The sequence below is a fragment of the Neofelis nebulosa genome, chromosome 5 (assembly GCF_028018385.1).
Source record: "Neofelis nebulosa isolate mNeoNeb1 chromosome 5, mNeoNeb1.pri, whole genome shotgun sequence".
Classification (NCBI taxonomy): domain Eukaryota; kingdom Metazoa; phylum Chordata; class Mammalia; order Carnivora; family Felidae; genus Neofelis; species Neofelis nebulosa.
Window position 1 is genome coordinate 24,105,065 of NC_080786.1, and position 24,899 is coordinate 24,129,963.

At 39.5% G+C, this 24,899-nt stretch overlaps 1 protein-coding gene across 7 annotated transcripts in view; it reads left to right on the plus strand.

Annotated features, from left to right (window-relative positions):
* The first annotated feature begins 5,438 nt into the window (after window positions 1–5,438).
* TBC1D5 (TBC1 domain family member 5) overlaps window positions 5,439–24,899 on the plus strand; it is a 537,582-nt gene continuing 518,121 nt past the window's right edge. For 3 of the 7 annotated variants that reach the window (XM_058729800.1, XM_058729802.1, XM_058729801.1), the window contains exon 1: window positions 5,439–5,643. The gene's annotated coding sequence lies outside the window, so the exon portion shown is untranslated. The remainder of the gene's footprint in view (window positions 5,644–24,899) is intronic. The other 4 variants (XM_058729799.1, XM_058729804.1, XM_058729805.1 and 1 more) reach the window with 4 other exon arrangements.

Consider the following 24,899-nt stretch of genomic DNA (forward strand, 5'->3'; position numbering starts at 1 on the left):
ATGGCTATTGTTATCTTGCAAAACTTTTAAAAACTTTTACTATTAGTTTCACAATCTTTATCATGATCTTAATTATCTTTATGGTCAAAAATAACTCAAACTATCTTTCTTAAGTGAAGGCTTTAGCTTATTGTTATCTCTACCCAGGCTTAGCCAGTTTACTTGATGGCTCTAGGAGATGACGTTTCTCAAAACGCCAAACACAAAAGAATTAAAGAATTTAGATTTCTTGGTATTACTCATAACTATCCCCTGTAGCTCTAGTCTGAGGATGGGCCAGAAGTAGTCCTACCTGGAAGGTAGGTTTCAATTTTGGTCTTCGCAGAAGCAGACACCACAATGGGACTGGATGAACAGAAGTTTTATTGGGAGAATTACCAGTGAACGATAGAGAGAAGGAAGTGGAAGCTGAGCTAGAGAGAGCCTTCGGACCGCAATGCAGGGCGACAACTGTAAAAGCTAAGGGGGAAGGAAGGTAGATTAACCAAGAAGAATTTAAGACTGCAGGCAGCCTTAAGAAAGTTTTGACCAGCATAGGGAGAATCTTTAAGTCAAAGCTGCCCCTTAGAGGAATCCTGCATTCCTTAAGAATGGGTCTGCACTAATCCCCTTTGTGTGCTCAATCACTGACTGGGAGAAGCCAAGGGGAAATATCTCAGCATAAACACAGTGCTGGATCTGGCCAGGCAATAGGCAAGGCTGAAAGCCAACTGTGTTCCTTATAGCAGAAGATCTGAGCAAGTTGTTTCCCAGGATGCTGCACAGGGTACTTACTAAGGGAGGAGATGATTCCTAATACCAGCTCCACACACAGAGCATGCTTACCATACTCTTCTCACTGCCATGTTTCAGAATGTGTATCTTGTCATCATGTTAGTCTAGGTCCCTATGGCGGTTTCAAGATCTGAATGTGGCTTATTTACCTAGGTGAGCTGAGTGAAGTGAAAGAGAAAAAAGCCAGGAGAAGGGGTGCAGATACTGGCCTGGCCAAAAAGGTCCAGGCTGAGTGTCCCCAGAGACAGAGGCCTAGGAGAGGGTTTCTACTTTTTCCAGAGAACACCTGCATTTCTGTGTGTGCGTGCATGTGTGTGTGTGCGCTTCATTTTCTGCCATGTCCTGAGACAGAGAACGCACCTTGATGCCAAAGCAAAGAACCAAGCTGCAGCAAAATTAAGTGTCTCAATTGCTATTTTTTCTAAGAATGCTGATGCTGATTCAAATTTAATGTTTCTACCTCAAAATATGAATTGTATTATAAGTAGCATAACTCAAAATGAATTTTCATACAATGTTTATATTTTATGGAGTTATTAATCATCAGCTTTATTACTTTAGTTTCTTTTTCCTTGATTAGGCTGCAGACCAGTCTCAGCTCTGTCAGGGTACTCTGTAGCAACTGGAGACTGACGGACCCCTCAGGTTTTCTTTTGCAGATTAAGGATGTGAGGAGCCAGAGAGAAGCTGAATCCCTAGAGCTACTGTTGTGACCTAAATTATGGAGTCATTCTGTGGTTCTCCAAAACGCCAACCGGGCCTCCCAGCATGAAACCACCCAACGCAGATGATGGGAGATGACTAGGCTGGTTTTCCGTCTCCTCCCTCCCTGGCTGACAATAAACCTCTAAACTAATCTAGGTACACGTATGACTTTTCCCTGACTAGTCCTCAGTAGTTCAGGAGAGAGATGAAGAGCATCTGAAGTGAGAAGGGGGGGCCTGGGGAAGAAAGCCCATTACTTGGGTGACTGAATGTTGTAGGATAAAGAGGAGTCAGAGAAATTTTCCAGGTTTTCTGTTTGGGGCCCTGGTGCGAGTTGGGGGATAAATGCATCACCAGCAGAGGTAGAGGATATAGGAGAATAGACAGGTTTGGAGGGGATTTGCAAAACTCAGTTGGAGCAGGTTGTGTTTGAGTTGCCTGTGGGAACTCTTGGGACACATCTCTAGCAGGCAGCTGGAGATATAGGTCTATTCTGGTCACTTACTGCTACCTGACAAACTACCACAAAACTGAGTGGTTTCACACAACACTTTTATTTATTTGCCCACAATTCTGCGATTTGGGCGTGGTGGAGAATAGCTTGTCTCTGCTCCATGTGGTGTCAGCTGGGGCAACTTGATGGGACTGGAGGATCCACTTCCAAGATGGCTCACTTACAAGTGTGGCCAAGTTGGCTGTGCCCAGTGGGAGCACATCTAGGGCTGTTAGCCAGGGGCCTGAGTTTTCTTCTATTTGGCCTCTCAAAATGACTGGGGTTAGACTTCTGACATCATGGTAGCCCCAGAGTAGTTACATTTCTTACATGGTACTACCTCCAAAGGGGGAAAACGGAAGCTGTCGTCAAAAACATAAACAGAACAAACAAGGAAAATAGATTTTATGCAGACTATTGCAAAGGAGAGAGTACCCAGATTTGAAGATTGGAGTATAAGAGCAACTTGAACTTTTATAGAGAGGTTATCAACGGATGCTTATAGTTGTGAGATAGGGAATCTGAAGGGACCCTATGAAAGATGGCTTTTTTGCTGCCTCTATTCTTGCTACACCCCCACCCTACACATGTCTTGTGGTACAGATAATGTATGTCCTCCTTGTAAAGGTCAAGGATTCAATGATTTCTTTGGAGTCTTCCAGCACAGTAGATAACATCTAAGGAGTGACCAGGCGTGTCATTATGAACATTTTTCTAAGACCCCTAGCTCCAGGTCATAAATGACTTATGGAGGACACTTAAATACTCATCTTTGTTCCTGAATGCCTGAGAAGACATGCACATGAGTCCACAATCCTCAGTAAAAACACAGACACCGAGTAAAGACAAGACTCATTTTTTTTTCCCTTTCTGAGACTCCCAGATACTGTCTGCACTCTTTCTATGTCTTCAGTAAACTCTGCTGTCACTTCCTCTTGGCTTATGTTTGATTTCTATCCTGTACAAAGCCAAAGACTCTCTTGGCCTGTCTTGTGGGACCTCTTTTGGGTCCTTGGACCAGCCAGCCTACATCAGTTAGAATTGTTTTGTAATCAGGGGATGTCTTAATCAGCCAGGATGTGTTGATATCTGTGTCTAGCTAATTTTAAGGGGACAAACAGTTCTAATCTCAGCTAATCATCTATGAGACAAAGGAAGTTGAAGGGTTTGTGCCTGGCCTTGTCAACAGGTTTAGACAAAAAGGGAAAGGTCTGTATTTGGCCTTATCACAGGTGAACAAGGAGTCATCTGCTAGTGTTATGAGAGAGTGGACGAAGTTTCATCTAAGTCATACGGGGAAGGGTGGTTCTTTGTGGTAAGCCATTTCCCAGAACACAAACACGTGTGTGTGTGTGTGTGTGTGTGTGTGTGTGTGTGTGTGGCGGCGGGGGGGGGGGGGGGAGGGGGATTTCTTAGTCATTTCCATTTTCCATGAGTATAGGCTCCAGTAAATTTCAATGTTGTCACTGCAAAGTCTTCTTAGGGCCTCAGCCTGAACTGGCAGTCACTTTTGCCCTCATTCTTTTGTTTTTTTTATAAACTTTTTTTTCAACGTTTTTTATTTATTTTTGGGACAGAGAGAGACAGAGCATGAACGGGGGAGGGGCAGAGAGAGAGGGAGACACAGAATCGGAAACAGGCTCCAGGCTCCGAGCCATCAGCCCAGAGCCTGACGCGGGGCTCGAACTCACGGACCGCGAGATCGTGACCTGGCTGAAGTCGGACGCTCAACCGACTGCGCCACCCAGGCGCCCCAACCAGTAAATTTCAATGTTGTCACTGCAAAGTCTTCTTAGGGCCTCAGCCTGAACTGGCAGTCATTTTTGCCTCATTCTTTTGTTTAAAGCAGTAACAGACCCAGCCCACATTCAAAGGGAGAATGTTACACAAAGGCATGGATACTGGGGAGGCAAGGTTCATTGTGGGCCACCAAAATAGTCTCTCATAGAGTCTGAACCTTGGACTGGATATTTAGAATAGGATGCTACTAGCATATCCTAGGTGGTAGCTGCAACCAACAGGTAGGATCACTGGGCATGTGCACACATTGGTAAATGTAGAGAAGAGTCCATCAACATTTCAGACATGTCAGATTCGAGTCTTGAGGGTTGTGATTTTCCTACTTTCTCAGAAGCTCTCATTAATACTGTTTCTTGCTTAACATTGACTCCAACATTTTCTTTAATTTTGTTGTTAGTTATGTTTCGTGAACATCAGCTCGGTATTCACCTAGCATCACGGTAAGGATGACTGGACTTAACCAGAACTGCCAATTAGCAAGTTTTCACATTTTAATTATTTGCCCAGATTAGATATGGTCAGAGCCATTGACTTAACCAGCTTCTGCAACAAAGAGGGCCAACAGAAAGAGAGGGTATCCCTATGTGAAGGCGAGTGTTTGTGAACAAAGGTCTCCCACACAGGGACCCTCCACAGAAGGTAGCTAACCTTTGGAAATTTGATCTTTCTCTGTCTTCTTCTGGACTCAACAGTATCGGTTTCTTTTGGAGCTCTTTGTGAAGATAGGCTAATAAAAGACCATAAATCTTTTTTTACTAGGTGAAGCATTTACCACTCTAATTAGCATCACCATTCAAAGCCTTTCATATTCCAGAAACAAACACCAGGCATTCTGAGCGCTAGGGTTAAAGGGAATCTTAAATCATGAGTAAGCATAGGCGAAGGGCATGAAGACTTAGAGTTTAGGTATTGCCTGTGTGCTGACAGTCATCGGGACTTTACTGAGATACCATAATGCTGAACATACTTACTGTCCTAGGTTTTATGAGTAAGAGATAAAATCCAAGCCTAGTACTGTGGGTTTGTAAAGAAATGATTGTAATATATTATTTCGTTCTGGGTTATACTAAAGTAGGTCTGCACAAAATGTTAATGACTTCCCCAAAGCAGAGTGGTGTATGTTTCACCAAAGTAAGTAACAGCCGGGGTCCTGAAGCATGGATAGGAGTCTACTCAGCTATACGTAGTAAAATGTAGAACGGAAGGCCATTTACATGCAACAAGGAAACGTAAATTTTGAGGTAGGAGGACCAGCCTCTCAGGAATTTCCCAGAGGCTGTCATCTCTTACTCTCAGTCCCATCCCGGGAAGGTGGTAGTGAGTGTGAGTGGTAAGTCCCCTCAGCAGGTTCCTAATCCTACAGCCGCGCGCTGGTAGGGGAATGAGAAAGAACAGAGATGGGAGGCGGGGTGTGTGTGGGGAGTGGGGGGCAAAGACTTCCCGCGCATGCGCCCTGGCAGATGGCCGGCTCAGCAGAGTAGTTTGGCCTGTGGCTCCCTCCGCACGTCGCGCCTCTCAGGGGCCCGCAGACTTGGCCCTGAGAGCGAGCGCGCTGCGCGCTCGCGCAGCCTCTAGGCCGGGCGGGCGCCTGCGCACAAACGTCCTGGGCGTTCGAGCCGCGGGGTTATTAGAGGTGGAGCGCGGGGAGGGCGCGCGGCAGGAGGCGGCCGCCGTTACGGCGCGAGCGTGGTCACGTGGTCGCTGGTCACCGCCGCCGCCACCCCCTCCCGCCCTGTTCTCTTTCTGGTCCGGCCGGGCCCGGCCGGTTCCACGAGCGCCCGGCAGAGACTGAGGGAGAGAGAGAGAGAAAGAGGAGGGGAGGAGGAGGAGGATTCAGGGAATAGGAGCTGGGGAGCCCTTCTACGCCACAGGTAAAACAAGATGATGATGATAATCGTAAAAAAGCCCGAGCCCCCTGAGCGCCTCCGCCTCCCTCCAGTGCAGCCCCCCACATGCAGTCGCTCCCGCCCCGGCCTCTCCCTCAGCTTCTTAGGACCAGTCCCGCCTTTCCCAGCACCGCTGCTGCAGCTGCCGCCGCCTCCCGGGAGGGCCTGAGGGTGCTGCTGCTGCTGTCGCCGCGAACGGGTAGTCGCACCGCCCCCGTTTGTGCGCCTCCCGGATCGGCGTGGGGGCTGGGTGGCGGGAGGGAGGCTCCTCTAGCTCCAGGGCGGGCACGGAGAGGAGGTTGCTTCCCCCAGTCGGCCAGCCCGCCTTCCCTCCTTCGAGAGGTTGGGGTCTAGGCTGCAAGGCCAACTGCAGCGAGAGGGTAGAGCCTGGTGGGTGGACGGGCTCAACTTCCTACTTGGTAAATTTCCCCGTTCATTTCAGCCTAGGCAACACGTTTCCTTCACAGGCCGGAAGCAAAAGGGACCCGTAATCCCCAAACCTTTTAAAATGCAGCCTTTAGACTAGCGAAACCTTTCTCGTTTTTGAGGAAAGAAACGTGACCTTATTTTAGTGGGACTTAAGTTTGTTCACCTGTAAGAACGTGCAAGTTGAGGCCTTTAAGGATCTGAGAGAAACTTTGTGAAAGTTGATCCCTCCTACTTTTCCTGCAAAAAACGAACACAAACCTAAACAATTTTCGGTTCTGCAAATGATCTAGAGTTTGTTCAATACAAGCTCTTAAGTAGTTTTTAGTTTCAGGAAAATGATATAAAGTTCACATCCTTTAGGGTGTTTGTTTTTTTTCTGAATGATGATTTTCGGGAATGAGCTGTATCCGTCAACCCCAAATTGGATTAAATCTCAGATAGTAGTAGCATACAGGTTGAACAGCTTTGGGCCGGATTGCGCGGGGACACCTAGAACCAGTCATTATTTGTACTCTTTGTACAACAAAATATAGTACCAGTAAAACTGTATGTTATTAGTGTGCTGTTGCACAAAATACTGATTGAAAGCAGGAAGTGTTAAATGTAGGCATTGTTAAAAATCTGTACACTCAAGTTCATTTATATGCTGGTCATTTTTCTTAATGAGCTTTTCAGATTACATGTCTTGGAATTTTCATGCTGTATCTCTAAATTCAAATGTAAACTTGAGTATTTAAAATTTTTTACAGCTACCTGCAGTAGAGTCAGAGCAGTGCTTCTCAAACCTTAATGTGCACAGGAATCCCTTGGGGATCTGGTTTAAAAATGCAAATTCTGATTTAGTAGATCTGTGATGCATCTTGATATTCTGCATATCTTATGAGCTCCTTGGTGCTGCTAGACAAGGAACAATTCTTGAATAGCAAGGAATTGGATAATGTGTGTGCTGAGAAATAAAGTGATATGTCAATGAAAACGTTCCTTACTTCATCCTGAGTGTAGAGGTGGCTTGAGAGAAGGGGTAGATGGCAGGATGAACTGCAAAAGCTTGTGTTAGGGAGATCCTTTATGAACAGTGAGCAGGCTATGTTGGAATCCCAGGGAAGGGATAGCAGACGGAGGGTGAGATGCCCCAACCCGGAGGAGTGGAGGTACCAGGTGTGCATCCTGTGGTGCATACATCACCTGGCCTGTGAATTTTTCCGTGGAAGCCTAGTATACTTCTGGCTGACGGACTCAGCTACGGGTAGTTAGGTTTTATCAGCTTATAGCCTGTGTGTCTCTGAATCCATTGCTGGGAGGAAGTTTTCTTTTATTGGTGAGAGTATTGAGCGTGTGTTTCTTCTCCCAGATGCAGCCTCCGTTGAGCAATGCATTCCTGAGCTTTGGAAGCAATCTTGTAAAGAATTTAGGGTCTCCACCTGTTGAGGTTATCCTAAATGGATTCAGATGTTTTCCTAATCTAATTAATAAAAGTAAATTGAAAAGTTGAAAAGTCCTACTTAACCTCATATTTTATGTAAATAAAAATGGTTGTACTTGGGGCACCTGGGTGGCTCAGTCAGTTAAGCATCCGACTTCAGCTCAGGTCATGATCTCGGGGTTTGTGAATTCAAGCCCTGCATCAGGCTCTGTGCTGACAGCTCAGAGCCTGCAGCCTGCTTCAGATTCTGTGTCTCCCCCACCCCTCCCCTGCTCATGCTCTGTGTTTCTCTGTCTCTCAATAATAAATCAACGTTAAAAAAAAAATGGTTGTACTTAACTTTTTAAGAACTTTTTAAAACAGTAACCTCGACTACTTTTAGCACTGTAATTTTTATAGTCTTCATTCTAGTCCTTACTTTACCATTGTTTTTTCTTGTTATTAAGTAATATTTATGACAGTACTTTTGAAGCACTAGTGCCAGCCTTCTAAGCACTTTACTGTCTAACTCCTCTAATTGTAACAATCTTTAAGGAAACTAAAGCAGAGAGTGGGTAAAAGTCCTATGCTAACAGAGTTGGGCCTCTGGCTGGCTGGCTCTAGAGTGTATGCTTTAACAATCTTCTCTGTGCAGCTTTAAAAAAGTTTTTTTTTAAACGTTTATTTATTTTTGAGAGATAGTGCATGAGTGGGAGAGGGGCAGAGAGACACACACACACACACACACACACACACACACACACACACACACACAGAATCTGAAGCAGGCTCTAGGCTCTGAGCTGTCCGCACAGAGTCTGATGCGGGGCTGGAACACATGAACTGTGAGATCATGACCTGAACTGAAGTGGGACGCTTAATTGAGTGAGCTACCCAGGCGCCCCTCTATGCAGCTTTTTGGAAAGAAAATAAATTGATACTTTTTAAAATCCCCTTTCCCTAGTATTGTTGAGAATTATGAGTTTTGCTTTCCATTGTTAAATCCATATTTGTCATCTTTTAAAAAATTTCCCCCATTGTATTCCATGAAATGCAATCCCATAAAATGAAAACTTGCCTCAATGCTTGTACTCTTTTCTGAATAAGATACTGAAATATTGAAAAGCTTTATTTTGTTTGCACCTGTTACCTGGACCAGTCTCTTTCAAGTCTGTAAGTCATTGTTAAATGTGAAAGTAGCGTCTGCTTCCTTTTGGCTCTGCTAGTTTTCAGTTCATTTTTTGCCTATGCCTCTCTTTCATCTTCTACTGCCTGCCCCCCTCTATGCATACATAATAGATGCAGCTTATATTTGTTATTGTAACGTTTAGGATTTTGGGGGGGATTGATGGGGTCACTGACTTTTTATTTGGCCAGTAAGGGGGGGTGCCTGTGTGGCTCAGTTGGTTAGGCATCCGACTTCGGCTCAGGTTATGATCTCACCATTCGTGGGTCTGAGGCACGCGTTGGGCTATGGGCTGACAGTACAGAGCCTGGATCCTGCTAAGAGTTCTGTGTCTCCCTCTCTCTCCCCCTCTGCCACTTATGCTCTGTCTTTCAAAAATAAATAAACATTAGGGCGCCTGGGTGGCTCAGTTGGTTGGGTGTCCAACTTCAGCTTGGGTCATGATCTCACAGCTTGTGAGTTTGAGCCCCGTTTGGGGCTCTGTGCCGACAGCCCGGAGCCTGGAGCCTGCTTCAGATTCTGTGTCTCCTTCTCTCTCTGCCCCTCCCCCGCTCATGCTCTGTCTCTCTCCTTCAAAAATAAACATTAAAAAAAAATAATTTTTTTATTTAGCCGGTGAGGATGATAACATTCTAAGCATGAGTCATTGTTATCATATTTTAACACTGAGTAAGTACTAAGGACAACCTCAGAATAAACGTTAAATAATTGGTTTTCATAAGAAAATTAATATGTCATCTGTCCCCCATCCCCTTTTGTCTCAGACCATTGGAAGTTTTGTTCTGTATTAGCACCAGTCTGGGGAGTGGTGCTTATACACCTGGTCTAAGACATTTCTCTTAATGTGGACAGATGGTTAGAATGGCAGTAATACTATAGTGTGTGTACTGGAACTTGAGAAATGAGATTTTGTGGGAGGGGGAAGTGAGAAGGGAGGGCCTATGGGCTGATTGCAGTAGCATTAGTTTTTCATTAACGGGGATAATAATGAAGTTTAGGTAGGAAGTCAGTATAACAACAAAGCCCGGTTGTAAATGTTTTCTCAAAGTTCATACTTTGTTGTGATGTCTGTTGTAATGTCATGCTGCCCAGTTTCTTAGCCTCATAGTGCATCACTTTTCTCATCTTTGAAGTGAGGATAGTAATAGTACCTCGCAAAGTTGTTTTTTGGATTAAATGAATAGATATGTGTGTATATGTTTATATATATTAGTATAGCATATATGTACGTATACATATATAATACTTAGTGTCTGACACATCGTTAATGCTATCATGTGTTAGGTACCGTGTTTTACTATGGATCGTCTGCCATGTGGTTGATCATGTCCACATGAAGAAGACTATTTGAATGAACTTAATGGAAATTGTACATTTATTTGGTATAAACCTGTGTGGGTCCCGAAAACAGAAGTTGTTTGTACTTTTTGGATAAAAATACGAAATTGGGGAGGCGCCTAGGTGACTCAGTCCATTAAGCATCTGACTTTGGCTCAGGTTATGATCTCAGCCTACTTTAGATCCTCTGTCTTTCTCCTCTCTCTTTCTCTCCCCTGCTCACGTTCTCTTGCTCTCTCTCACTCTAAAAAATAAATAAACATAAGAAAAAAACAAAATTGGTATAGTAATGTTCTTATCCCTTTGGAGAATTAAATATGAATAAATATGGTTTGGCCACTCAAATTTTTCAAAACAAGGAAGAAAGGCTGTAGAAATAAAAGATGTCTTTGGTGGTGGTTTAGGATTGGTTTACAATTTTCAAGTCTTGAACAAGGTAACCTTTTTCCTGAAGGCTTTTCTGACTAACACATCTAAGTAAGATAAAAGGTTGAACCAAAAGCAGTTTAGGTTTCCACTTCTAAATAATGGATCTTCAGAATAATTAGATTAGTGAGAGGTAAGCCCCCCACTTCTCATATAATCTCCTTGGGGGAGATGTATCTGCTTTCTGATAGAGTTGGGTGATACAATCCTGCAAGAAGACTGAGCCGAAGTTACAGATCCTGGCTGTAGAGGTGTGCATTCTGTTTGCTGGTAATTAGTGGGGATCAGAATCAACCCCTTAAGTTTCCCAAAATAGGTACCTTAGGAGGTGTTCTGGTAGCTACCTTGCAGGAATCCAAGAGGAATTACTAACACTACATCTCTTGCCACCCTGGAGTGAGATGGTGGATTGATTGCCCTGGATCCTTGGTGGGGGTTGGGAGAGAAGGTGTTGATGGGAGATTGGCAGATGGTACCACTATTTCCATCTTTGTCTACTGCCTTGATTAAACTAGACTTCTTTTTATGAAGTCCAAGAGTCTTGTAGTAAGAATGCTCCTTTTGGTAGGTAGATATGTGTGGGGCTTGGGATAAACTGCCTCCCCTCTCCAACCTTCATTACTCTTAATAGTTTAGGGGTTAATTTTAACCTATTTATCCTGTGTTGTGTGTGTGTGTATGTGTGTGTGTGTGTGTGTGTGTGTGTGTGTGTGTGTGTGTGTGTGTATTGTAAGTATATATGGATGAACATGTGGATGTGTTGATAGACCTATCTTTTTAAACTAAAAGTGGATTTATGCTATTTTGTTACTTGTTTTTCCCTTAATATTTTATGTTACTAATGATGTTATTCTTCCACACAATTTTTAGTGGCCCCATACTGTTTCATTGTATGAATGTACTATTAGTAGTCCTCCATTCTTGTACACCTAGATTCCTTTCAATCTTCATATGACAAGCAGAGCTACACTGAACGTTATTATAGCTAATATCTCTTTGTGCCTATACATTATTATTTAGGAAAAATTTTTGCGAGTGGAATTATTAGTAGGTCAAAAGATATGCCCATGTTTAGCAGTTTTGATACACATGACCAAATGGCTTATCAAAAAGGTTGTACCACTTTACCCTTTCCTACAAAACTGTTTGAGAGGCCCTGTACTTGCTGTTATTGGGTATTTTCTTTATTTTAACAGCTTTATTTGGGTATACTTGACTTTATACCTCCTTCTCTGTCTTCTTATAGGCTTTAACATTTTATGTAGTTAAATCTTGTTGTTCCTTTGTGAATCTTCTAGGCGTTTCCTACCTTATGTTTATATAGCTATGAATTTATATTTTAAACTATTTTTATGTTTCAATTTAAAATTTTGAATTTACAGTTATTCCAGAACATGTTTAGTTGTATAATGTGAAGTAGAGGGTACTAGATTTTTAAGCTTTTGATTAGCGAGTTTTGTTAGTAGTACTGAATGAATGATTTATTCTTTCTCGATTGTTATCAGAAGCTTTATCATTTGGTCTTCTATTCAGTTCCACTGTATTTAATTTTTTATTGGTGGGAATAAGATTTTCCTGTGTGTGTGTTTTCTACTATATCTGGTAAATAGAAGAGCTATTGATTTTTTGTGTGTGTGTATTTTGTAACCAGTCACTTTCTGAATCTGTCTACTATAACAACTTTTCAGTTGATTCTTTTACATTTTCCAAGTAGATAAGCCTACTGTCAGAAGCTGGTCATTTCTGTGGGTTTTTTTTATTTGTTTTTTATTTTCCCATGATTAATTTTCACTTATGGAAGCTGTGCTGGAATGATTTTCTTAATTTCATTGACTTGAAAAATGATATTTTATATGGTATTACTGTGAATTGATCTACTCAGCTCTCAGACGGATTTTAAAATATTTGGAAAACCACTTTACCAAGTGATCTCTGTTATGTACTCAATGTCACCTCCCAAAATTTGTATGTTGAAATGCTGTACCTTTACTCTCCCATGTAATGGTATTAGGTGGTGAGACTTTTTGGGAGGTAATTAGAGCATTAGATGAGGTGATGAGGGTGGAGCCCTCATGAATGGGATTAGTGCCTTTATAAGAGTCAAAAGAGAGTCTGTTTCTTCTCTCTGGCATGTGAGGCTACGATGAGAAATCAGCAGCCTGCAACTTGGGGGAGGGCCTTCAACCAGAACTTGACCCGGTTGGCACCCTGATCTCAGAGTTTGGTCCCCAGAGCTGTGAGAAATCAATTTCTGTTGTTTGTAAACCAGCTAGTCTATGATACTTTGTTACAGCAGTCAGAACGCATAATCTCTAAGGACCTTCTGGCTCAAAACTTTTGTGATTCTACTTTTATGTCAAAATACTCGTGGTAATATACATAACGCTCTGGTACTTTAACTTAAAGTGCCTACAGCTTCTTTTATAATTGTGGCTGTCTAGCGCCACTGCCCAAGCAATTATTCTGAAGTTTTACATTTTTATCTCCTTAGGAGAGCTTGAAGATTTTTTTCTATGTGATTTGGCAGAAATCAAAAGGAAATACTGATAGACTACAGAGATCAAACTGTGCAACGTTGGGTTTGCCTAGTTGCATTATTAGGTATCATGGTTTTCATTCTCTGGTCAGGTGGTGTAATTTTGTACTTTTTATGATTTTTCTTTTCAGGCTATGGTCCTGGTATGGTCTACTTAAAGTTCGCCAATCCAAATTATGTAATTGTCAAAACTGAGTGTAATGGAAGCCATTGGGAAGTGATAAATAGGCCAGGAAGCAGTGAAGATAGGATAGAATAGGAAAGGTAGGGATGGGGAAGTGCCTGGTATGTCAGTCCTTTTTTCTCTGGCCCCCTCTCTGTTCTCTGATTATCCTTTTGTACTTCTTTGCCCTTTTAATGATTTTCTGGCTTCGTATTTGTTCTCAAGATAAATTTTATTTTCTCTTTCAGAGAATAGCTCCACTACCTCCTTGATACTTTGGTTAGGAGTACAGATGCTTTCCCCCAGTCTTTGAAGTAGTCCTGATCGGTATCCCTAATTATCTTCCTTCTTGTCACTAAAACTACCCGCATAAAGCCTTCACTAGTGGCCACCATGCATCCTGCCTAGCAAAGGATGTGATAAAACACTGATTAAACTTGGGGTTCTTCATAACATAAAACCACTGTTGTGGAAGCATTAACAAAATGAGAGATCATAAAGACAAACTGTCAGAGAACTGTAGAGTAATATCTGAGTGGCTGAGGAGATAGTGAGAGATTAATATTACAGAGTGAGAAAAAGCTTCTGAAGAAAGTCTGTTATCTTAGCTCTCCAATCCTGCTTTCTTATCTGAGCTTTGGACCTGTGTGTCTGTTTGCCTACTGGATGATTCCACTTTTGGATGGCCCACCGAGAACTCACATTTATAACGTCTGCAACTGTCTTCTCTTACAAAACCTGTTCCCCCTCTCAAGTTTATTATCTCAGTGGATGATACCACCATCTTTCTGGTTGTTGAAGTCAAAAATCTGGCAGACACACGCATTTTACTCCCTTTCCCCAAATCCTTATGTAAAGGCATCTCTCTCGGATTCTAAGTCTTGAATCCATTGTCTCTTTATCTTCAGTACTTCTACTCTGGTATATCATCTCTTGATCTTTAAAAAAAATTTTTTTTTAATGTGTATTTATTTTAGAAAGAGAGACAGAGCATGAGCGGGGGAGGGGCAGAGAGAGGGAGACACAGAATCCGAAGCAGGCTCCAGGTTCCGAGCTGTCAGCACAGAGCCCAAAGTGGGGTTTGAACTTAAGAGCCATGAGATCATGACCTGAGCAGAACTCAGACGCTCAACCAACTGAGCCACCCAGGTGCCCCTCACTTCTTGATCTCTAGATCATCATCTTTTGCCTTTGTTTCTGTAGGGTTTTCTGACTGGTGTCCCTGGAGCCACGTGATCTTTATAAGCCCTCAGTTGATTCTCTGACTCTATAGCTTAAAACCTTTCAGTACTCTTCCATCACCTATTGCTTAGTCTTGTGTCTCCTCCTGCCTCCCCTATGATTTCATTATAAAGTACCGAAATATTTGGGTTTTTGGAACTATTTATGATTTTGCTTGCCTCAAGCCTGGAATAGTCTGTCTGTCTGTCTGTCTGTCTCTCTCTCTCTAAAGTAGGCTCCATGCCCAGTGTGGGGCCTCACATCCCTGAGATCAAGGGTAGCATGCTCTACCAACTGAGCCAGCCAGGTGCCCCAATCTTTCTGTCTCTTGATTTTACTAACTCTTGTGAGGTCTTAGCTGAAATGCTATTGCTCTAGGGAGCTTCCTTATACCAATAAGTCTGTGTTGTGTCCTTCCTGTTTGGCCCAATACGCTGTTGTATAATATAACATTTATTATGTATTATAATTGTCATTTTACCTACAGTCTTTGTCCCACTTTTGACTGCTCTGTGAATGCCAAGGCCATGTATGTCATCTTTACTCATACTCTCAAAGCTGTGACTATTAAAAGTGGGTGCCCCATACCAGGTACTGTTTTAAGTGCTCAATATGTAGCAGTAAACAAGAGACTGTTACAGTTTTTAACTGCTGTGTGATAAACCACTCCAAAACTTAGTACCTTCATATTTATTAGGTATCCATATTATATGGTAATATTAGTATTGTAATATTTACTTACTCATGATTTTATATTTGTATAAGATTTGGTAGGGTTAGTTTATCTCTGTTTCACTTTGTGTCAGCTCATTGGAGGTTAGAGTTTCCACTTCCAACATAGTTTACTCACATGGTTGGTAGTTGATGCTGGGAGCTAAACTGGGGCTGTTGATCAGAGCACCTGCATTAGGCTTTTCTCTGTGCCCTAGGTATGAGTGGTGGGTTCTGAGAGTGAATGTCCCAAGAACAAGCATTCTGAGAGGTAGGAAGTAGAAGCAGACAATCTGATGAACATTACTTCTGCTATATTTTATTGGTTAAATAGTCAGCCCAGATCCAACGGGAGGAGAATTAAACTCCATTTCCTGATAGAGAAAGTGACAAAGAATTTGTGACTATATTTCATCTGCTATACAGACCAAAAAAATAAACAAAAAATAAAACTACAAAAATTGTTGGATGAGTTAAATCTTGTCTATACTTTTAACCTCCCAAGAATCATGATAGTACATCATTAATTAAAGAAAAATCAAACCACACCATAAAGTGAAATTTTAAAAAGTAACTTTTATTCCCACCCTTTTTAATAGTGATATACTTTTTTGTTCTTATTCATACAGTTTCTTTTTTTTTTTTTTTAATTTTTTTTTTAATGTTTTTTATTTATTTTTGGCACAGACAGAGACAGAGCATGAACGGGGGAGGGACAGAGAGAGAGGGAGACACAGAATCGGAAACAGGCTCCAGGCTCCGAGCCATCAGCCCAGAGCCCGACGCGGGGCTCGAACTCACAGACCGCGAGATCGTGACCTGGCTGAAGTCGGACGCTTAACCGACTGCGCCACCCAGGCGCCCCTAAAGTTTCTGAACTATAAGTTTTAATTGTGCATACAACTCCAAATTTTAATGAGTTTTGTGTTCTATTTTTTTATTTTTATTTTTCATAAGTCCTCATGCATTGATATTATTACTCTAAGTATATTACTAGAAATGAAGTTATTGTGTGTGTGTGTGTGTGTATGTGTGTGTGTAAGAAATGGGGTTATTATGTAAAGGAAATGCACAATTTAGATTTTGATTCTTATTGCCAAACTGCCGAATAGGGTAGAAATTAACATTATTTTTCTAACTTTAGTGCATGGTATAAATTACATTTGCCCACAACTTGCTATCATAAGATGTTATAAATCATTGTTTTTGGTTAACCTATTGACAAACAATGAAAGATTGATTTTGTTCTTATTTTTTTTAATGCCTTTTTAAGCCCTTTGTCCATTTTGGGTTTTGTTGTTGTTGATTTTCAGGAGCTCTTTGCATGCTGTTGATTTTAACTCTTTGCCCATTATGTATATTGCAAATGTTTTCAATTTTGTCTCTTAATTTTGCTTATACATTTTAAAAATTCTTGTGAAGACTTACTAAATTTTTATGTAGTTCCATATATTAGCCTTTTTCTTTACTATTCTGTTTTTTGGCAGAAATAAGATTGAACTCAGTTCCTTGTTACTTGTCATCTTTTTACCACTTGAGCTAATCTTCCAGTAGCTTCAAATACAGAATTTTTGTATATTATATATATTGCTGTTGGGGAAAAAAAACCCAGTAGACTAATAAATTCCATAGCGGTTATACAGATGTCTATTTAGGGAATTAATTTCAGAATCTTTTCCATCTCTTAATGGTCTTATAATATAATGGAATTGATCTGTTTTGGGATTTGGCAAAATTCTGTCCTAGACAGTACCGGTGAATTGAGCTGAATAAAGAGTAGTTGTTCCTTGTGTCAGTGTTACACTTACCCACAAAATGAAACTTTTAGTGATTGAAATATAAAAATATGAAACCTATTAAAATTGAAAACAAGGTAATATGGTCAGCTACATTATATGGATGAAGTAATTCCCTGAAAAGAATTAGAAATGCTAGACATTTTTTTTTCTTTAAGAGCTAACATGACAGTAAGAAATCACCCAAAATGTATATGAAAGCCAGAATTCAGAGAAGTAAGTAGAATATTAAAACTGCTTTTCCTCTGAGGGTATTTCCCACTTTCTAGGGTGCTTTTACTTTAGTTTTGAGGGCCTTCTAAGGCTCAGAGTATTAAAGCTCATAAAGGCCCAGGGAGGAGAATCTAATTGGAAATTCCTTCCCTATAAAATTGGACTCCAAAAGAGCTCTGGTCATAGAGTATGGTTAAACCAAGATGAAAACCCTTCTCATGCTCTTGCTCACAGGAGGCTGTAAGAATGTTTGCCTTGGGCTTGAAAAAATATTATTTCCTAAGAAGTTATAAACATAATCCTTCCTTCTTGATTTGCAGCTCAAATTCAGTGTTGCTTGGTGGTCCAAAAGAACCTTAAATTGTGAATTTAAAGGTGGGTCTAGGTACCTGGCAGAAGCAAATGAAAGTCCTCTCAGGTAGAATATATTTTTATCTTCAGTCCTAGAAAATTCCCACAAATACTTTTCCAAAGAACTAGCTCACAATAAAATATAGTCAAGCACACAAGGAAACGAGGTACCATGAGTAAGAAACAGCAGAAACAACTGACTGACAGAGATGAACTCTCAAAAACTAAAGATTTTGAAATTATCAGACAGGTGATGAAAGAACTGTTTTCTTTGCAAAAAGATAGAAAATATCAGTGGGCAACAGGAAACTTAGGAGATTTGAAAAAGACCTGAACAAAACTTACAGAAATAAAAAATACGGTAAGTCAATGAAAAACTCAGTGGATACTGTTAGCAGTAGATTAAATACAACTAAAGAAGACCAATGAACTGGACATAAGGGAGAATAAATTATACAGAAGGTAGCACAGAAAGATCAGGAAATGGGTAAAAAGAAAGAGATTACAATATATAGAGAACATAGAATGAAAAGGTCTAACAGTATTTCATCAGTTTTCTAATTGTAAAAGGGAGAAATAATAGGAAAGGAAGGAGTGTTTGAAAAGAGAATGGCTGAGCATTTTTCAGGGCTGAGGAAATCACTAGTCCACCAATTTAAGAAGTTCTGAGAATTTTATTTATTTTTTTAATTTACATCCAAGTTAGCATATAGTGCACCAGTGATTTCAGGAGTAGATTCCTTCGTGCCCCTTCCCCACTTAGCCCATCCCGCCTCCCACAACCCCTCCAGTAACCCTCTTTCGTTCTCCATATTTAAGAGTCCCTTATGTTTTGTCCGCCTCCCTGTTCTTATATTATGGAAGTTCTGAGAATTTTAAACACACATCTAGACACATCATAGTAATATGGAGAACACTAGAAACAAAGATAATCTCTTAAAAGTTGGCAGAACAAAAGATGGATTATCTTTAATGTGGCTATAGCAGTTACACTGATGGTGGACTGCCAGAAGACAGTGGGATGGTATCTTAGTGTGCTGGGAAAGAGTTGCCAGCAGAGTAGTCTGTACCTAGTGAAAATAACTTTCAAGAAGGATGGAGTAATGACATCTTCAGGCAGTTGTAAAATATTCTCTGTGAAGAAAATGTACAAATATATTTTTCTGGTTGATGCCAGTATTTAGAGTGGAGAATTCTAACATAACTAAACAATTTTGAGCTTCACGTAGTTTTATTCTTAGAAAGTTGTGTTTACACTTAGTGCAAAGAAATACTGTTTGGCAATACTTTTACCAATATACTACTCCAGCTTTTGGATGTTTGCTGTGTTCAGAGTCTTTAGTATTGTTGTAGGAAATACTTCGTGGTGATTAATGCGTGCCTTTAAGTCTTGAGTCTTGAGTCAGTGATGTGATTTTTAATATTCATGTTTGAAATATCATAAGTCAAACCGAGAAGAATTTGGAGAAAATTGTGCCATGGTATTCACAAAAATAATTCCTGGAAATAACTTTATTCTCATCTCCCAGTCCTAAATACAAATTTCTGGAGGAAAAAGAGGGGGAGATTTTTTTTTTAAACCCATAAACAAGGTTGGCATAAAGGGGAGTCTGTGGCGCTGGGAAGAGCAAACAGACTTTACCTAGGTGGACCTGGATTAGAGTCTGGCTCCACCACTTAGGAATTCAGTCTTGATGTGACGTAAACATTATGATACTTAGTTTTCTCGTTTGTAAAATAGGGTAAGACTACTTTGCAGGCGTATGGTGAGGAATAGAGTCTTGTTTGTAAAAAGTGCTGAGTAGGGTCCTGTGGCTCATACCGAGTTCCCAGCTAATTTTTACTGATGAGTAACATAGAAGAATGAATCGAATCTGGCAAGGAATTTGAAATTACTTACTGTACAAATGGTGTAAAAGAGTTAATCATACTTTTAATATTGAAGAGTGACACTGATCATAATGATAAATATTTTTTGAAGTTAAGAAATTGTCAGAATGTGCCTTCTCTTAACTGATTTGGTGGTTAATTTTGCACCAGATCAGCTGTGGATGCTGCCTACAAGTTAGGCCGCTTTACGTTCTTCATGGCAGGTAACAGGGCAAGATGGAATCAGTGACTTTCTTTAGAAACTTAAAAACATTGCCAGCCACAACACACACACATCGTATATCTATATTTATCTACACCTATATCTACGTGTGTGTGTGTGTGTGTGTGTGTGTGTGTGTATTTCCGTCTCCTGAGGTGGAAGTTCATGATGACAGCTAATTAATGGTAAACCTGAGTATTTTAGAAATTCAGTCCACAAAATGTTTATAAAGTATGTGCTTAAAACTTTATACTATGCTTTTCAGAAGTTAAATAAATTCACTGGCCTGCAAAAATTTAGAGTAAGAGCCATCAGAGCACTCTTATTATTGCTCTTTGAATTGAGAATCTGACTTCTATAAAATATTTAGACCTAGATTTTCCATTATTTTTTCCTTTTTGTTGTTTATAGTCAAGATGCAAAATAGAATCTTTTATGATATAGAACTACTTGCACACCTTGAAAATTATTTTCTAGTTTTTTATTCTTTATTCAACATTTGGACATTTGCCCTCATTGAGCAGTGATAACTACGCAGAGTATATTAGCTGATTGCCTTTTTAAACCATACTTCTTATCATAGCAAACTTTAAAAATCATATAATGAAGATAATTCAGGCGTTTTTTTCTTGGAAGTTGACATTTTTAGAATGTTCGTTACAGTAATGTTATATTTGTAGTTTTTGAGTTTATTCAGGTTATAGAGACAAGGACTAAAAGCAAATCAGGCATTTCTTATCTTTCAAGAAGTTCTAGGATCACCACTTTGAAAATGATTTGGGTAAAGGTAGTGACACAACTTTAAACAAACACATGCACAAATGCTTCCTAGTAAACATCTAAGTGTTTCAATTTTCTTGGTCTGTGTTAGACCCGCATGTGATGCAGAAATTGAGCAACAGCAAACTTTTGTGCAGTTAGATCATGTGATACTGGTATTCGTTCAGTGCTGCTTTTGATCTTGGAGGTAATCTCTCGTAATCCCAAACTTTAAAGCACTTTACGATTATACTTTCTAAGCTGATATATTTTGCATTAGTAAAAATACATAGGATTAGAAAAGACACTATGAAACTCATGTAGACATCTTTTTTTCTTGTTTACATTTGACTTTTTGTTTCATATTTTGAGATTTGTTTGTTTATATTCCATAGGCTGATAATTTCTTTTTAACTAGTGGTTGTAGTATATGAAAAATTGTGGGTTAAATTTGAATGAGCCCCCGTTTTGTCTTTTATCTCTTCTAGTCTTTTATATTTTGAAAATGAGTGTTATTTTATGATATCAAACTCTCTGTGAATCAAAGTCATTTCTCATAGGAATAGAAATTACTACTATAGTTGTTAAGCTAAGGATTTATTCATATATCATTTCAAGTGTTCTAGTTTGACTGTTTTTACAGAACCAAAAAGGTTTTTAGGTACAATCATATCTTCACATTTTACAACACTGTTAAGAACACTGCTAGGTTAAAGAAAAGTTACCTAGGTTTTTCTTAATTTCATCTACTAGTCCATTAAAAAAAAAACAATACTAAACAAATAGGCTTTTCTAGTTAGTAATGATTGCTTATATAAAATAAATAATGATGCTATCTGATTACACTAGGTTACTTTTGTGCTGTTTTGTTGAGAAAACATTCCATTTATGAGATACTAAGTAATATTTTGTGTTTTTAGTAGAGAACCATAGTCTGTCTTTAGAATTCCTCAGAAAGCTTTCCTTTGAAACATTGTGGTATTTTTAGTCTTGAATCATAATTATCTTTTATTAAACAGTTATACATGAAATTATTCAGAAATCATTGCAGTATTGAGAGGATCAATGAGAAGTTTGGTGAAAACAAGTATTTTTTATAATTAAGTTGACTATATTTATAAAATTTCAATGTTGATGATACCAAGGAATTCTTGTTAATATTGTTGGCTGTGATAACAACATTGTGGTTTGAAAGAAGAACTGAAGTTTTTTATTTTCTAAGTAAGTAGGGGTAAAATGACAGGAGGTTTGGGGCAGGTAAATAAATATAGCAAAATTTGATAATTTGTTGAGTATGGGTCATGCGTCTATAGGTGTTCATATTTTATTTTCACTTCTTTTGTTTATGTTTATAAAATCTTATAAAAATTAACTAGAGTTTACCAGGGGATGGGGGAAGGGGAATAGGGAATTACTGTTAGTTGGGATGGAGCTTCTTTTTGGGATGATGCAAAAGTTCTGAAAATGGATAATGGTGACGGTGGTACCGTTGTGAATGTACTTAACGCTACTGAGTTATACAATTAAGAATGGTTAAAATGGGAAATTTTATGTTATATATATTTTACCATAATGATGAAATATGAGTATGTTGTTAAAAATAATTCCCAAGAATCATTATACTTTTAGGGAAAACTTTTGGAGGCATATAGTACCTTTTACCCTTATTTTTCTTTCCTCATTAACTTTTTTCTCCTTTCGTTTGGAAAGAAAGAGGAAGGAAAAATCTTCATGTCGTGTTAGGACTTTCTTAATGGGTTTGGGTTCTAGAGTGGTGTTCTAATAGCATGTTAGTGATTTGTGAGGTTGTTTTAGTGGGTTGCTCCTGTGATTAAGATAAATTAGAAAATATCAGGTGCATTGTGTACAGTGAGTGTAAACATGGTAGTCATTAAATGTTTTTTTCAGTTATATAACATGTGTATGTGTACTGAATTGTGATGTAAACGATATTCTCTTGGTGGAGTCAGGTGTATTTTAGAAAGGAATATCCACGTAGAGGGTATTGGTGACTGCGTAATAGCTAGAAAGCAGATGTCAAAGTTTGCACAGAGGGGCTAGGATAGTAACTCAGATTTCACCAAACTTTCAGACATTAATCAGACAAATAGGACAAATAATTAATCGAGAAGATCTGACAAGGTTATTCTATCCACATATGATGACAAATACAAAATTAGGGGAGTAGGTTGGATGGTGACTTTGAGAGGTTGATAATCATTTTTGAGCTTTTGTATCAATGAGAAACTAATTGGTAATTATGAACTGTTTTAGGTAGGTTTTTTTTTTTTTAATCTGTTTGTTTGCAGATCTCAACACATAGTTGATGCTAAGGAAAGCTCTCTTTTTATTTATACAAGTATTATTTAGGTTAAAAATGTGGAGAGTTTGATATTATTAAATACAATTTAAAATACTAGCTAGAGAAAAAAAAATTAAAAATAAAATACTAGCTAGAGATTGTCATGTCATTTTGCCCCCCCCCCCCTTAAGTAATTCTCTGGTTCATGTATTTTTTTTAATTTAAAAAAATTTATTTAATTTTAACTTTTTTTTTTTTTTTTTTTTTTTTTTTTTTTTAATTTTAGAGAGTGCAAGCAGGGAGAGGGGCAGAGGGGGAAAGAGAGAGAATCTTAAGCAGGCTCCATGCTCAGTGCAGAGCCTGATGTGGGCCTCAATCCCAGGAACCTACAGTCATGACCTGAGCCGAAATCAAAAGTTGGTGCTCAGCCGACTGAGCCACCCAGGCACCCCCTCTGGTTCATTTTTAGCTTGAAATCACCCACAGGAAATACCGTTCTAGAGAAAGTAAAGGAGAATCAGAGTCTAGAGCCGGGTAAGACTGATCTCAAATTTTACTTCTACCAGTTGCTGGTCAAGTTGCTTGGAAAAACTATGTAACCTTTTTTGGGTTTCCATTTCCTCACTGTGACATTGCCTTGTAGGATTTTAAGTAAAATGAGGTGGTTTATGTAAAATGCCTAGTAGTGTGTGGTTTCTCAGGGCATGCTTCTTGTTGTTAACATGAGGTCCTTCTCTCTTGACTATCTCATTCTTCCAAAGTCTGTACTCTTAAATTGATTTTTTCTTTAGTTTGGGGATTATTGTCTAATATTTTTCTGTGGGATACAGAACAAACTATTTCAATGATTAAGAAATATTTTTATTCACAAAATAAAACCAAATAGTAGATGTTCTCTGTGCTCTAAAAGGGTTTCATTTCCTGAAATACTTTATAGATGGTGAATGATTACTGAATTATTTTATTAGACTAGTTCTATTTGGAGGATTTCATGTAGTAATGACATGAAAGGGGAATTGAGAAGTCCTCTAATAGTTGTTAATATTGAACCATTTACAGCTTATGCTCTTATTTATATCAAAGCGACTCTTTTCACTTTAACACGTTATGATCTTTTAAGAAATTTAGGATATAAGATGAATGGTTAAAGGTATGTCTTTTAACTGATTAGTTGGGTTTGTCTTGAAAAAGGACTGAATTTTCTGGATTTGGATAAGTCACTGACAGGAGGTCTTTAACATTTTTTTCCCCCCTCTGAACAGATGTCTTGGCCTGCAGTGACTCCCAACTCCCATAATCCTTCCAATTTTCTCCTCTACCAAATAAGTTTTTAAAAAGTGACATTTTTATTATAAGTGATTGACTTAATTCAGGCAAACATTGCAGCTGAGGAAAGACTTCATTCCACTGAGGAGCACTTTGGTATGAATAAAATGTTAGCTTCTTTATCTTTAAGAATTAAATGCATGGTTCCCTCCTGTCCCCCCACCCTTGCCGCCCCGTATTCAGAATAATAATTTTGTGTAATAAGTTTTCTTCAAGATTAAAAGTTTTTATGCTCTAGCATGCTGAGGTATTATACTTTTTGATACGCTTTATTTTAAATGACATTTAAAAACAGGATTCATCCAGAATACGTTAACCACAGTAGGTCTTTCAACAGAGGAGAGTTAATTCAGGAACTGGTTGTACAGGTTGCTGAGAAACCAAACGGAACTGTGAGACAAATCAGATATTAATAATATCCGAAGCCTCTGATGCTGTTAGGACTCGGGGAAGATGAGAAAAGCTGGTGCTGTCAGAGTTCTGAAGCCAGAGCCCTGTAGGGGAGCTAGAGCCATAGCTGGGGCTTCGTGATAGGGGCAGGGATGTCAGGGGGCGGGACTTCTGGAGGGAACTGGAGTTATGGAAGAGACAAAGCTTCTGCCAAGGATGTGTCAGGGAGTGGGAAGAATGGAGGAGAAATACTCTTGGCTTCTTCCTCTTTTGCCTTCTATCAATCATTAGCCACTCTCACTGGCCAAATCTCCCTGGAAACGAGAGGGCAATGTTGCTTGGAAAATGGAGTTGCCTGTGCTACAGAGCAGTACAGGGTAAGCCTGGAGAATAGATCTGAAAACATGTAGTTATGTTGCTAGTTTATGATAGTCATCAAGACACCTGTGTTCTTGTGTTGTATTAGCTGTTAAGAAGACCTAGCTAAAAAAACAAACAAATCAAAAACCCCAACAGACAGAAGAACCTAACCAAAAAACCCTCTCAGCTCCCTCCCTCCCTCCTTTCTATCTTCCTTCCTTCCCTCCTTCCTTCCTTCCT